The sequence below is a fragment of the Salvelinus fontinalis genome, chromosome 11 (genome assembly GCF_029448725.1).
Source record: "Salvelinus fontinalis isolate EN_2023a chromosome 11, ASM2944872v1, whole genome shotgun sequence".
Taxonomy (NCBI): Eukaryota; Metazoa; Chordata; class Actinopteri; order Salmoniformes; family Salmonidae; genus Salvelinus; species Salvelinus fontinalis.
In genome coordinates, this window is record NC_074675.1 from 31,543,658 (window position 1) to 31,556,402 (window position 12,745).

General features: G+C 49.4%; 1 protein-coding gene across 3 annotated transcripts in view; it reads left to right on the top strand.

Annotated features, from left to right (window-relative positions):
* Window positions 1-12,745, top strand: part of LOC129865532 (protein NDRG2) — a 40,830-nt gene that overhangs the window by 15,376 nt on the left and 12,709 nt on the right. The window lies entirely within an intron of this gene.

Consider the following 12,745-nt stretch of genomic DNA (forward strand, 5'->3'; position numbering starts at 1 on the left):
AGGTGGTGCCGGAAATACCGGACCGTGGAGACGTACTGGCACTCTTGAGCATTGAGCCTGCCCAACCTTACCTGGTTGAATGCTCCCGGTTGCCCGACCAGTGCGGGGAGGTGGAATAACCCGCACCGGCCTATGTAGGCGAACCGGGGAAACCATGCGTAAGGCAGGTGCCATGTATGCCGGCCCGAGGAGACGCACTGGAGACCAGACGCGTTGAGCCGGCCTCATGACACCTGGCTCAATACTCAATCTAGCCCTACCAGTGCGGGGAGGTGGAATAACCCGCACTGGGCTATGCACTCGTACAGGAGACACCGTGCGCTCTACTGCGTAACACGGCGCCTGCCCGTACTCCCGCTCTCCACGGTAAGCCTGGGAAGTGGGCGCAGGTCTCCTACCTGCCCTTGGCCCACTACCTCCTAGCCCCCCCCCAAGAAATTTTTGGGTGTTACTTACGGGCTTTTTTGGCTTCCGTGCCAGACGCGTTCCCTCATAGCTCCGGTTCCTCTCTCCGGTAGCCTCTGCTCTCCTCCGTGCCTCCAGCTCAGCTTTGGGACGGCGATATTCTCCCTGCTGTGCCCATGGACCTCTCCCGTCCAATATTTCCTCCCAAGTCCAGAAATCCTTGTTGCCCTGTCGAGCTTTCCCTTGCCGCTTGGTCCTAATTTGGTGGGTGATTCTGTAACGGCTGTCGCTCTCCTCATCCTCGGATGAGGTGAGGAGAGAAGGATCTTCAGACCAAAACGCAGCTTCAGGGAAATAAGCCATCTTTATTATAAATACGACGGCAACACGAAACAAAACAAAACACTTTCAAAACTACAAAAACAAGAAAACGACGTAGACGACAAAACCTGAACATGAACTTACTTAACTGAAACGTAAAACTCACGGACAGGAAACAGACTACATCGAAACGAAACAAACCGAAACCAGTCCCGTGTGGCGCAACGACATACACAAACACAGGAGACAATCACCCACAACGAACACTGTGACAACGCCTACCTAAATATGACTCTTAATTAGAGGAACGCCAAACACCTGCCTCTAATTAAGAGCCATACCAGGTAACCCAAAACCAACACAGAAACAGAAAACATAGAATGCCCACCCAACCTCACGTCCTGACCAACTAACACACATAACAACTAACATAAATAGGTCAGGAACGTGACACAAGCTACTATCCCCCGTAGTACAAAGGTCGACCTATTCTATTCTGTGCGATAAATAAATACTCCAAACAGTCTGGGACAGTTGTGGGATAAGATTGATCCCAAATTAATACAACCACTTGCATCCCCAAAAAACTTTTTTAAGCAATGAGGCTCACGCAACAGATCAGAACATTATGCTTAAAATGTGATAAACTATTTGGCTATTTTTTCACATTATAAGCGCAGCATTGCGCACACGGCAGTAGGCTATAAGCGCGAATATTCCGTTAGGGGGAAAACACAATTTTTAAAAGTGACTGCAAATGCGATTATGCATGTGATGCTTTTATTATAAAGGTGCATTTTTATGGTGAAAATTATCTTCCCCAAAATTGTAACTCACGCGATGCTTTTGACAGTTAGGCTTTAGGCTAGGCTACATGAGGTGTGCTACTATGATTAGAAAAAGTCGCAAAAAAGGCATTGTTTCTTGCCTCATGTTGGGCATCGTTCACAAGTGATGATATATAATTCACAAGTGATAGGCTAATATTGTTACACATCAGACTATTCTTGATTTAATCTTGTCTTTACATATACTAAATAGTATATGTGTGAAATTTGTTTTGATTTAGAATGGACCATTTTAATGCACCTGTCTCAAAACTGTCAGGGGAAAAATACAAGTTATCTATGCACATAAATAGCAAATGGAGGACACTTTTCCCGTAGTTCATTTTCATGCAAGCCAGGTAGGCTATACTCCTGTTGTAAATATAAGCAATGTGCTTATTATTAGGAATGTGGAGAAATAAATATAGTAGGCCTAGCCTACAGAAAGCTGATGGGATCCTCCTCTTTTTAGTAGAGTCCATCACTCTGTTTTCTCGCGCAGTTGCATAGCCTATAGAAATATTGCACATCATGAGCTCATGGGCTCTCATGAAGTGTTTGATTCGATTTTCGATTCCATTTGCATTGACGTCAGAGTGATCAGAGGGACAATAGAGTGCTGATTACCAGGCAGTTAGCCCGTTTACTAATGACCAGCAGCAGCATCAAACCTTGGGGAAGCCTAATTACCGTGACTAAACGGTCACGTGGAATTTGACTGCCTTCATGACTGATGACCGCTGGTGTGGCGGTAATACGGTCACCGCAACAGCCATAGTCAAGGGTGATATGGAAACTTGACAGCGTACACCAAAATTGTATCTACAGTATTCAGAATGTTGCACCCTCCTAAACAAAACCATGCCTCCTCCCTAAGCCTCATGATTTTCAACCGAACATATTGAATGACACATGGCAGCTATCCTGACTACTCCACCGAACAGTATTCGAAAGCTTGTGTATACACAATTATCCAGTGAGAGTTCATATCTGGTGCTTAAAAGCTGATTAACGTGTCGGCCTGCCCATCGCTTCAGGAGAGGATAACAGAAGCTAAGCAGCGGTTGAAAAACATCCATAATTCCAAGAACAAACTGGAGAGAGAGGGAGAAAGAAAGGGAGATAGAGGGAGGAGGGAGAGAGACTGTGTGTGTGTTGTTTTTCAGCTGGCAACAGTCTCTTAGCCCTCCCCTCTCTCTCCCTCTCTCTCTCGCTCTCCCTCTGTAGTGACATATTCCCTGAGCAGTTTAACAGTTATTACATGCTCTAAAACACACTGACTCACTGAAAGAGAGAGAGAGGTAGACGGAAAAAGGGGGAGAGAGGTAGAGAGAGTGTGTGTATTTGAGAGAGGGAGAGAGAAAGGAAGAGAGTTTGTTTGAGAGAGAAGGATAGGGCAAAAGAGAGAGAGGGAAAGGGAGATGGATGTATAGAGGGAGGAAGGTAGGCAGGGAGGTAGGTAGGGAGGGACTTAGGGAGGATTCAAGTTCTTTAGCAGGGACTGAGTCGACATGGAGATGATGTGTAATGGAGGGAAGTACAGTATGTGTGAAATATTGGTGTTAAGTGAATTGTTTTCTCTGTCCAGTCGATACCTAACTAACAATCCCTAGCAGTAGATAACACATTGTTGCTGATCATTTTATGAAATACTGTTGTGATGCAATGTCATTGTCTGAGTTGATTTGCAGAGAGCTGATATATAGAGCCTTCGGAAATAATTAATACCCCTTGACTTTTTCCAAATTCTGTTACGTTACAGCCTTATTCTAAAATTTATTAAATACAAAAAAAATCTACACACAGTACCCCATAATGACAAAGTGCAAAAGGTTTTTTTGAAAATTTTGCAAATATATTTCAATAAAATACTGAAATACCTTATTTACATAAGTATTAAGACCCTTTGCTATGAGACAAGAAATTGACCTCAGGTGCATTGACCTCCTGTTTCCATTGATCATCCTTGAGATGTTTCTACAACTTGATTGGAGTCCACTAAATTCAATTGATTTGACATGATTTAGAAAGGCACACACCTGTCTATATAAGGTCCCACAGTTGACAGTGCATGTCAGAGCAAAAAACATGTTTTTCAGGAGCAGGGACTAAGAGACTAGTCAGAATCAAGGCAAAGATCAACAGAGCGGAGAGATCCTTGATAAAAACCTGCTCCAGAGCGCTCAGGACCTCAGACTGGGGGCGAAAGTTCACCTTCCAACAGGACAACAACCCTAAGCACACAACCAAGACAACACAGGAGTGGCTTCAGGACAAGTCTTTGAATATCCTTGAGTGGCCCAGCCAGAGCCCGGACTTGAACCCGATCGAACATCTCTGGAGAGACCTGAAAATAGCTGTGCAGCAACGCTCCCCAACCAACCTGACAGAGAGGATCTGCAGAGATGAATGGGAGAAACTTCCCAAATACAGGTGTGCCAAGCTTGTAGAGTCATATCCAAGAAGAATCGATGCTCTAATCGCTGCCAAAGGTGCTACAACAAAGTTCTGAGTAAAGGATCTGAATTCTTATGTAAATATGTTTTTTTGTTTTTTTTTACCTGTTTTTGCCTTGTCATCATGGGGTATTGTGTGTAGATTGATGAAGGGAAAAGGATGTAACGAAACAAAATGTGGAAAAAGTCAAGGGGTCTGAAAACTTTCCATACGCGCTGTACATTCACATTGTTTTTTATTATTATGGTTTGTATTGTGTATAACCAATTAGATTTGATGATTTTCTCTCTGATAGCCAAGTCCTTCCACGTAATGAGTTTGCTGTAATGAGGCCTTTGACATCCAGTCGCTTGCTAACATGCTAATTAACATGCATCTACATTACATTAGCTATGCTAATACTATTATGAAGGGAAAACAGATTATAGTTTAGTTACAACCACTATCTCACAATAACAGAGTACAACACTGACAGTATGTTACAGTAAATATTGTAAGACGAAATGTATTTTTTTTATGTAACTGGCTGGTTCATTCTGATATGATGGATGAGTTTCTTATTCTTCTTTTTCTCTGCTTCTGAGGGATATCCTGTTACTAAATGTCCACTGCCTGACAGAATAGGCAAGATCATTCTAGGATTGGGATTCTCCACTAGTGTAAAGGCAGTCAATGTTGTTCTCCCCCTTAGACGAGAAGGAGCATGGATAGGACCAAGATGCGGATTGAGGGAAATAAGCCATCTTTTAATGACAACAGCAAACAAGACACTACAAAACTACAAAACAACAAATGTGACTAACCTTCAACCGTCCTGTGAGGACACAGGAACAAACACCCACAAAACACCAGTGAAACCCTGGCTGCCTTTGTATGACTCTCAATTAGAGACAAACAATACACACCTGTCTCTAATTGAGAATCATACCAGGCCGAACACAAAACCCCACATAGAAATACAAACATAGACAAACCCACCCAACTCACGCCCTGACCAACTAAAATGAATACAAAACAAAGGAAAACAGGTCAGGAACGTGACAGAACCCCCCCCTTAAGGTGCGAACTCCGGGCGCACCAGCACAAAGTCTAGGGGAGGGTCTGGGTGGGCGTCTGTCCACGGTGGCGGCTCTGGCGGTGGACGAGGTCCCCACCCCACCATAATCAATCCCCGCTTCTTTATCCCCCTCCCAATGACCACCCTCCCACTAACCCCACGTAAATGAAGGGGCAGCACCGGGATAAGGGGCAGCACCGGGACAAGGGGCAGCACCGGGACAAGGGGCAGCACCGGGACAAGGGGCAGCACCGGGACAAGGGGCAGCACCGGGACAAGGGGCAGCACCGGGACAAGGGGCAGCACCGGGACAAGGGGCAGCACCGGGACAAGGGGCAGCACCGGGACAAGGGGCAGCACCGGGATAAGGACCAGCACCGGGATAAGGGGCGGCAGGTCCTGGCTGAGGGACTCCGGCAGGTCCTGGCTGAGGGACTCCGGCAGGTCCGGGCTGAGTGGCAGCTCCGGACTGTAGGGCAGCTCCGGACTGTAGGGCAGCTCCGGACTGTAGGGCAGCTCCGGACTGTACGGCAGCTCCGGACTGTAGGGCAGCTCCGGACTGTAGGGCAGCTCCGGACTGTCGGACGTCTCTGGCAGCTCCTGACTGGCGGGCGTCTCTGGCAGCTCCTGACTGGCGGGCGTCTCTGGCAGCTCCTGACTGGCGGGCGTCTCTGGCAGCTCCTGACTGGCGGGCGTCTCTGGCAGCTCCTGACTGGCGGGCGTCTCTGGCAGCTCCTGACTGGCGGGCGTCTCTGGCAGCTCCTGACTGACGGACGGCTCTAGCGGCTCCTGACTGACGGACGGCTCTACTGGCTCGGGACAGACGGGCAGCTCTAATGGCTCGTGGCAGACGGATGACTCAGATGGCGCTGGGCAGACAGATGGCTCAGACGGCGCTGGGCAGACAGATGGCTCAGACGGCGCTGGGCAGACAGATGGCTCAGACGGCGCTGGGCAGACAGATGGCTCAGACGGCGCTGGGCAGACAGATGGCTCAGACGGAGCTGGGCAGACAGGCCGTTCAGGCACCGCTGGGCAGACGGCAGACTCTGGCCGGCTGAGACGCACTATAGGCCTGGTGCGTGGTACCGGAACTGGAGGTACCGGGCTGAGGGCACGCACCTCAGGGCGAGTGCGGGGAACAGGAACAGGGCACACTGGACTCTCGTGGCGCACTCTAGGCCTGGTGCGTGGTACCGGAACTGGAGGTACCGGGCTGAGGGCACGCACCTCAGGGCGAGTGCGGGGAGAAGGAACAGTGCGTCCAGGGCTCTGGAGACGCACAGGAGGCTTGGTGCGTGGTGCCGGAACTGGAGGCACCGGGCTGGAGACACGCACCATAGGGAGAGTACGTGGAAGAGGAACAGGGCTCTGGAGATGCACTGGAAGCCTGGTGCGTGGTGTAGGCACTGGTGGTACTGAGCTGGGGTGGGAAGGTGGCGCCGGATATACCGGACCGTGAAGGAGGACACGTGCTCTTGAGCACCGAGCCTCCCCAACCTTACCAGGTTGAATGGACCCCGTAGCCCTGCCAGTGCGGCGAGGTGGAATAGCCCGCACTGGGCTATGCAGGCGAACCGGGGACACCACCTGTAAGGCTGGTGCCATGTACGCCGGCCCGAGGAGACGTACTGGAGGCCAGATACGTTGGGCCGGCTTCATGGCATCCGGCTCGATGCCCAACCTAGCCCTCCCAGTGCGGCAAGGTGGAATAGCCCGCACTGGGCTAAGCACGCGTACTGGGGACACCGTGCGCTTCACCGCATAACACGGTGTCTGACCAGTACGACGCCCTCTTACTCCACGGCAAGCCCGGGGAGTTGGCTCAGGTATCCAACCCGGCTTCGCCACACCCCCCTTTAGCCCCCCCCAAGAAATTTTTGGGTGAGCCTCTCGGGCTTCCAGCCTCTCCTATGTGCTGCCTCCTCATACCAGCGCTCCTGGGCTGTGGCTGCCTTCCTCTCCTCCCGAGAGCGGCGATTCTCTCCAACCCTTCCCCAGGGTCCCTTTCCGTCCATGATCTCCCAAGACCATTCCTCCTGTGTCCAGTGCCTTAGTTCTTTCTCTCTCTCCTCAATCCGCTTGGTCCTGTTGTGGTGGGTGTTTCTGTAAAGGCAGTCAATGTTGTTCTCCTCCTCAAACGAGGAGGAGCATGGATAGGACCAAGATGCGGATTGAGGGAAATAAGCCATCTTTTAATGAAAAACAGCAAACAAGACACTACAAACTACAAAACAACAAACGTGACTAACCTTCAACTGTCCTGTGAGGACACAGGAACAAACACCCACAAAACACCAGTGAAACCCTGGCTGCCTTTGTATGACTCTCAATTAGAGACAAACAATACACACCTGTCTCTAATTGAGAATCATACCAGGCCGAACACAAAACCCCACATAGAAATACAAACATAGACAAACCCACCCAACTCACGCCCTGACCAACTAAAATGAATACAAAACAAAGGAAAACAGGTCAGGAACGTGACAACTAGTTAGCCACAAGTTACAATTTCGGACACGGCCGATTTGATACGACCAAATTAAACTTAAAAGTATGTGGCACAAGTTGATTATGTGGTATTTGTCATCCTGAAATATTGATTCTTATATCTAGGATGCTTATATCTGAGATTTAAGAGTATTCAATTATTGTGGAAGGTGTATTTCTACTGTTTGTGTGTGTGCGTGTGCGTGTGACTGTGTGTCTTTGTCTGTGTGTTACTGATAAGTAATGAAGTCATTTTTTCCAAATTGTGCCACCAAACTCCTTGCCAAGACCACAGCACTCCAATGAGCCTGATAAGACCAAGTCGCTGTGAAGAGAGAAATATACAGGGGGGAGACAGAAGGAGAGAAATAGAGAAAGGGACAGAGACCAACAGAGAGAAGGGGGGGGAAGAAAGAGTGAAGGAAAAAGAGCAAAGGACAGAGGGGACGAGAGAACGACAGATGTGTGCCGGGGTGACGCTCTCTGATGACTAATCACAGGCACCCTAGGGGCCACACACACACAAACACACACACACACACACACAGCTCTAGCTATGAACAGTCAAAGCCGAACACACACCCACACACAGGGAGGAGTCAGGCTATTGGTTTCTAAACGAGGTCCCCCAGCCAATGTTCAGGTCAAATGTAAATGTCTTTAGGTGAAGCGAAAGTAGGTACGGGTTTGGTTAAAACTTGGTTATGGTAAGGGTTACGTTTTGGGATAAGGTTAAGACTTTAAAAAAATATGAAATGGGCTGTTTAGGCCCAACCTCTGTCTTCATCAACAACTCCCTAGCAAGCCACGAGTCTTCTAGATGGTAATAGGTGCTCACGTTGCCGCTAGTCTGTCTGCCTGCCTGTCTGTCTGCCTGCCTGTCTGTCTCTACCACTTTATCTCTCTATCACTTCGTTATTTTTCTTCCTCTTGTCTTCCCAGTTACTTATTTAGAGTTCATTTTAATTTCAACTCTAATTATTAATTCACTTCTAGAGTCCCATAGAACTGTGAAGGTCCCAGATTAGTAAACCAATATATTTATGCTGTGTGTGTGTGGGGGGGGGGGGGGGGGGGGGGGGGGGTTGGTTCTTCTATACTTGTGTTGACCTAACATCTCAAAGTCCCCACAAGGATAAAGCAAGAAAAATCCTCCCTCCTGGGGACATTTCCCACATACCCATGATGACAAAGTTTATTTTAAATTTAGGGATTAGGGTTAGGGTTGCAATTAGGGTTAGAATTATAGTAAAGGTTAGGTTTAGGGTTAGGAGTTAGGTTTAAGGTTTGGGTTAGGGTTACGGGTTAGGGATTAGGGAAAATAGGATTTTGAATGGAAATCCATTTTAGGTCCCCACGAGGATAGAAGATCAAAATAGGTGTGTGTTTGTGCACTGTGTGCGTGAGTGAGCGTGCGTGTCTATGTTCATGTGTATCTAGTTCATGTGTGTCTATGTTCATGTGTGTTTTCATGTGTGTTCATGTGTATCTAGTTCATGTGTGTCTATGTTCATATGTGTCTATGTTCATATGTGTCTATGTTCATGTGTGTTCATGTGTGTTTATATGTGAGTGTTCATGTGTGTTTTCATGTGTGTTTATGTGTGAGTGTTCATGTGTGTCTATGTTCATGTGTGTCTATGTTCATGTGTGTCTATGTTCATGTGTGTCTATGTTCATGTGTGTCTATGTTCATGTGTGTCTATGTTCATGTGTGTTCATGTGTGTTTATGTGTGAGTGTTCATGTGTGTCTATGTTCATGTGTGTCTATGTTCATGTGTGTGTTCATGTGTGTTCATGTGTGTCTATGTTCATGTGTGTTCGTGTGTGTCTATGTTCATGTGTGTCTATGTTCATGTGTGTGTTCATGTGTGTCTATGTTTATGTGTGTGTGTTCATGTGTGTCTATGTTCATGTGTGTGTTCATGTGTGTCTATGTGTGTGTGTGTCTATGTTCATGTGTGTGTGTGTCTATGTTCATGTGTGTATATGTTCATGTGTGTGTGTGTCTATGTTCATGTGTGTATATGTTCATGTGTGTGTGTGTGTCTATGTTCATGTGTGTATGTGTCTATGTTCATGTGTGTATATGTTCATATGTGTGTGTGTCTATGTTCATGTGTGTATGTGTCTATGTTCATGTGTGTATATGTTCATGTGTGTGTGTGTCTATGTTCATGTGTGTATGTGTCTATGTTCATGTGTGTATATGTTCATGTGTGTGTGTGTCTATGTTCATGTGTGTGTGTGTGTCTATGTTCATGTGTGTGTGTGTCTATGTTCATGTGTGTCTATGTTCATGTGTGTATATGTTCATGTGTGTGTGTGTCTATGTTCATGTGTGTATATGTTCATGTGTGTATATGTTCATGTGTGTGTGTGTCTATGTTCATGTGTGTATATGTTCATGTGTGTGTGTGTGTCTATGTTCATGTGTGTATATGTTCATGTGTGTGTGTGTGTCTATGTTCATGTGTGTATATGTTCATGTGTGTGTGTGTCTATGTTCATGTGTGTCACGATCGTGTGGGGGATTGACGGACCAAAACGCAGCAGTTGGAAAATAAGCCATCTTCTTTTATTTTAAAAGATGACAAAAATAAACACGAAACACTTTAACAAAACGAACAAAACAACAAAACGACCGTGAAGCTACAAACGTTGTGCACATACATACAGGCTACAAACGTTTTACATAGACAATTACTCACAACCAATGAGAGCCTATGGCTACCCTAAATAAGGCTCCCAATCAGAGACAACCGAAATCAGCTGTCTCTAATTGGGAACTCATTCAGGCAACCATAGACTCTCCTAGATAACTAAACATACATAGACAACGCTAGACATCTACACTCAACACAAACCCATATACTACACCCCATAACCCCTTTACCATATAAACACCCAAAACCAACAAAACATAAACATTCCCCATGTCACACCCTGACCTAACTAAAATAATAAAGAAAACAAAGAATACTAAGGCCAGGGCGTGACATAACCCCCCCCTTGAGGCGCGAACTCCGGGCGCACCATACACAGTCTAGGGGAGGGTCTGGGTGGGCTTCCCTCCACGGTGGCGGCTCCGGCTCTGGTCGTGGTCCCCACTTCACCACAGTCCCTAACCACCTCTTTAGCTTCTTCAAAATGACCCCTCTCCACATTAATCCCATTGCATTAAGGGGGAGTTCCGGACTAAGGGACAGCTCCGGACTAAGGGCCAGTACCAGGGTAAGGGGCAGTACCAGGGTCAGGGGCAGTACCAGGGTCAGGGGCAGCACCAGGGTAAGGGGCAGCACCAGGGTAAGGGGCAGCACCAGGGTAAGGGGCAGCACCAGGGTAAGGGGCAGCTCCGGACTGAGGAATGGCAGCTCCGGACTGAGGAATGGCAGCTCCGGACTGAGGAATGGCAGCTCCGGACTGAGGGACTGCAGCTCCGGACTGAGGGACTGCAGCTCCGGACTGAGGGACTGCAGCTCCGGACTGAGGGACGGCCCATGGCTGGCTGACTGATCTGGCTGCTCATGGCTAGCTGACGGATCTGGCTGCTCATGGCTAGCTGACGGATCTGGCTGCTCATGGCTAGCTGACGGATCTGGCTGCTCATGGCTAGCTGACGGATCTGGCTGCTCATGGCTAGCTGACGGATCTGGCTGCTCATGGCTAGCTGACGGATCTGGCTGCTCATGGCTAGCTGACGGATCTGGCTGCTCATGGCTAGCTGACGGATCTGGCTGCTCATGGCTAGCTGACGGATCTGGCTGCTCATGGCTAGCTGACGGATCTGGCTGCTCATGGCTAGCTGACGGATCTGGCTGCTCATGGCTAGCTGACGGATCTGGCTGCTCATGGCTAGCTGACGGATCTGGCTGCTCATGGCTAGCTGACGGATCTGGCTGCTCATGGCTGGCTGACTGATCTGGCTGCTCATGGCTGGCTGACTGATCTGGCTGCTCCTGTCTGGTTGGCGGCTCTGGCAGATCCTGTCTGGTTGGCGGCTCTGGCAGATCCTGTCTGGTTGGCGGCTCTGGCAGATCCTGTCTGACGGACGGCTCTAGCGGCTCCTGTCTGGCTGGCGGCTCTAGCGGCTCCTGTCTGGCTGGCGGCTCAGTGGGCTCATGGCAGACGGGCGGCTTTGCAGGCTCATGGCAGACGGGCGGCTTTGCAGGCTCATTGCAGACGGATGGCTCAGATGGCGCTGGGGAGACGGATGGCTCAGATGGCGCTGGGGAGACGGATGGCTCAGATGGCGCTGGGGAGACGAGCAGTTCAGTCATCGCTGTGCAGACGGCAGACTCCTGCCGGCTGAGGCGCACTGTAGGCCTGGTGCGTGGTGCCGGGACTGGTGGCACCGGGCTGGGGACACGCATCTCAGGGCCAGTGCGGGGAGCAGCAACAGGACGCACAGGACTCTGGGGACACACAGGAGGCTTGGTGCGTGGTTTAGACACTGGTGGTAAAGGGCTGGAGACACGCACCATATAGCTAGTGCGTGGAGGAGGCACTGGTGGTACTGGATTGGGGCGGGGAGGTGGCGCCGGAAATACCGGACCGTGCAGGCGTACTGGCTCCCTTGAACGCCGAGCCTGCCCAACCTTACCTGGTTGTATGCTCCCCGTCGCCTGACCAGTGCGGGGAGGTGGAATGACCCGCACCGGCCTATGTAGGCGAACCGGGGACACCATGCGTAAGGCTGGTGCCATGTACGCCGGCCCGAGGAGACGCACTGGTGACCAGATGCGTTGGGCCGGCTTCATGACATACGGCTCAACGCTCAGTCTAGCCCGGCCGATACGTGGAGCTGAAATGTACCGAACCGGGCTATGCACGCGTACAGGAGACACCGTGCGCTCTACTGCGTAACACGGTGTCTGCCCGTACTCTCGCTCTCCACGGTAAGTACAAGGAGTAGGCGCAGGTTTCCTACCTGACTTCGCCACACTCCCTTTAAGGCCCCCCCCAAGAAATTTTTGGGTTGTACTCACGGGTTTCCAGCCTTGTCTCCGTGCTGCCTCCTCATATCGCCTCCTCTCGGCTTTCGCTGCCTCCAGCTCTTCACGAGGGAGGCGATATTCTCCAGGTTGAGCCCAAGGTCCCTTTCCTTCCAATTCGTCCTCTCATCTCCAGAAATCCTGTGTAGGTAGGTCCTGTTGCCGCCTTCCATGCCGCTTGGTCCTATGG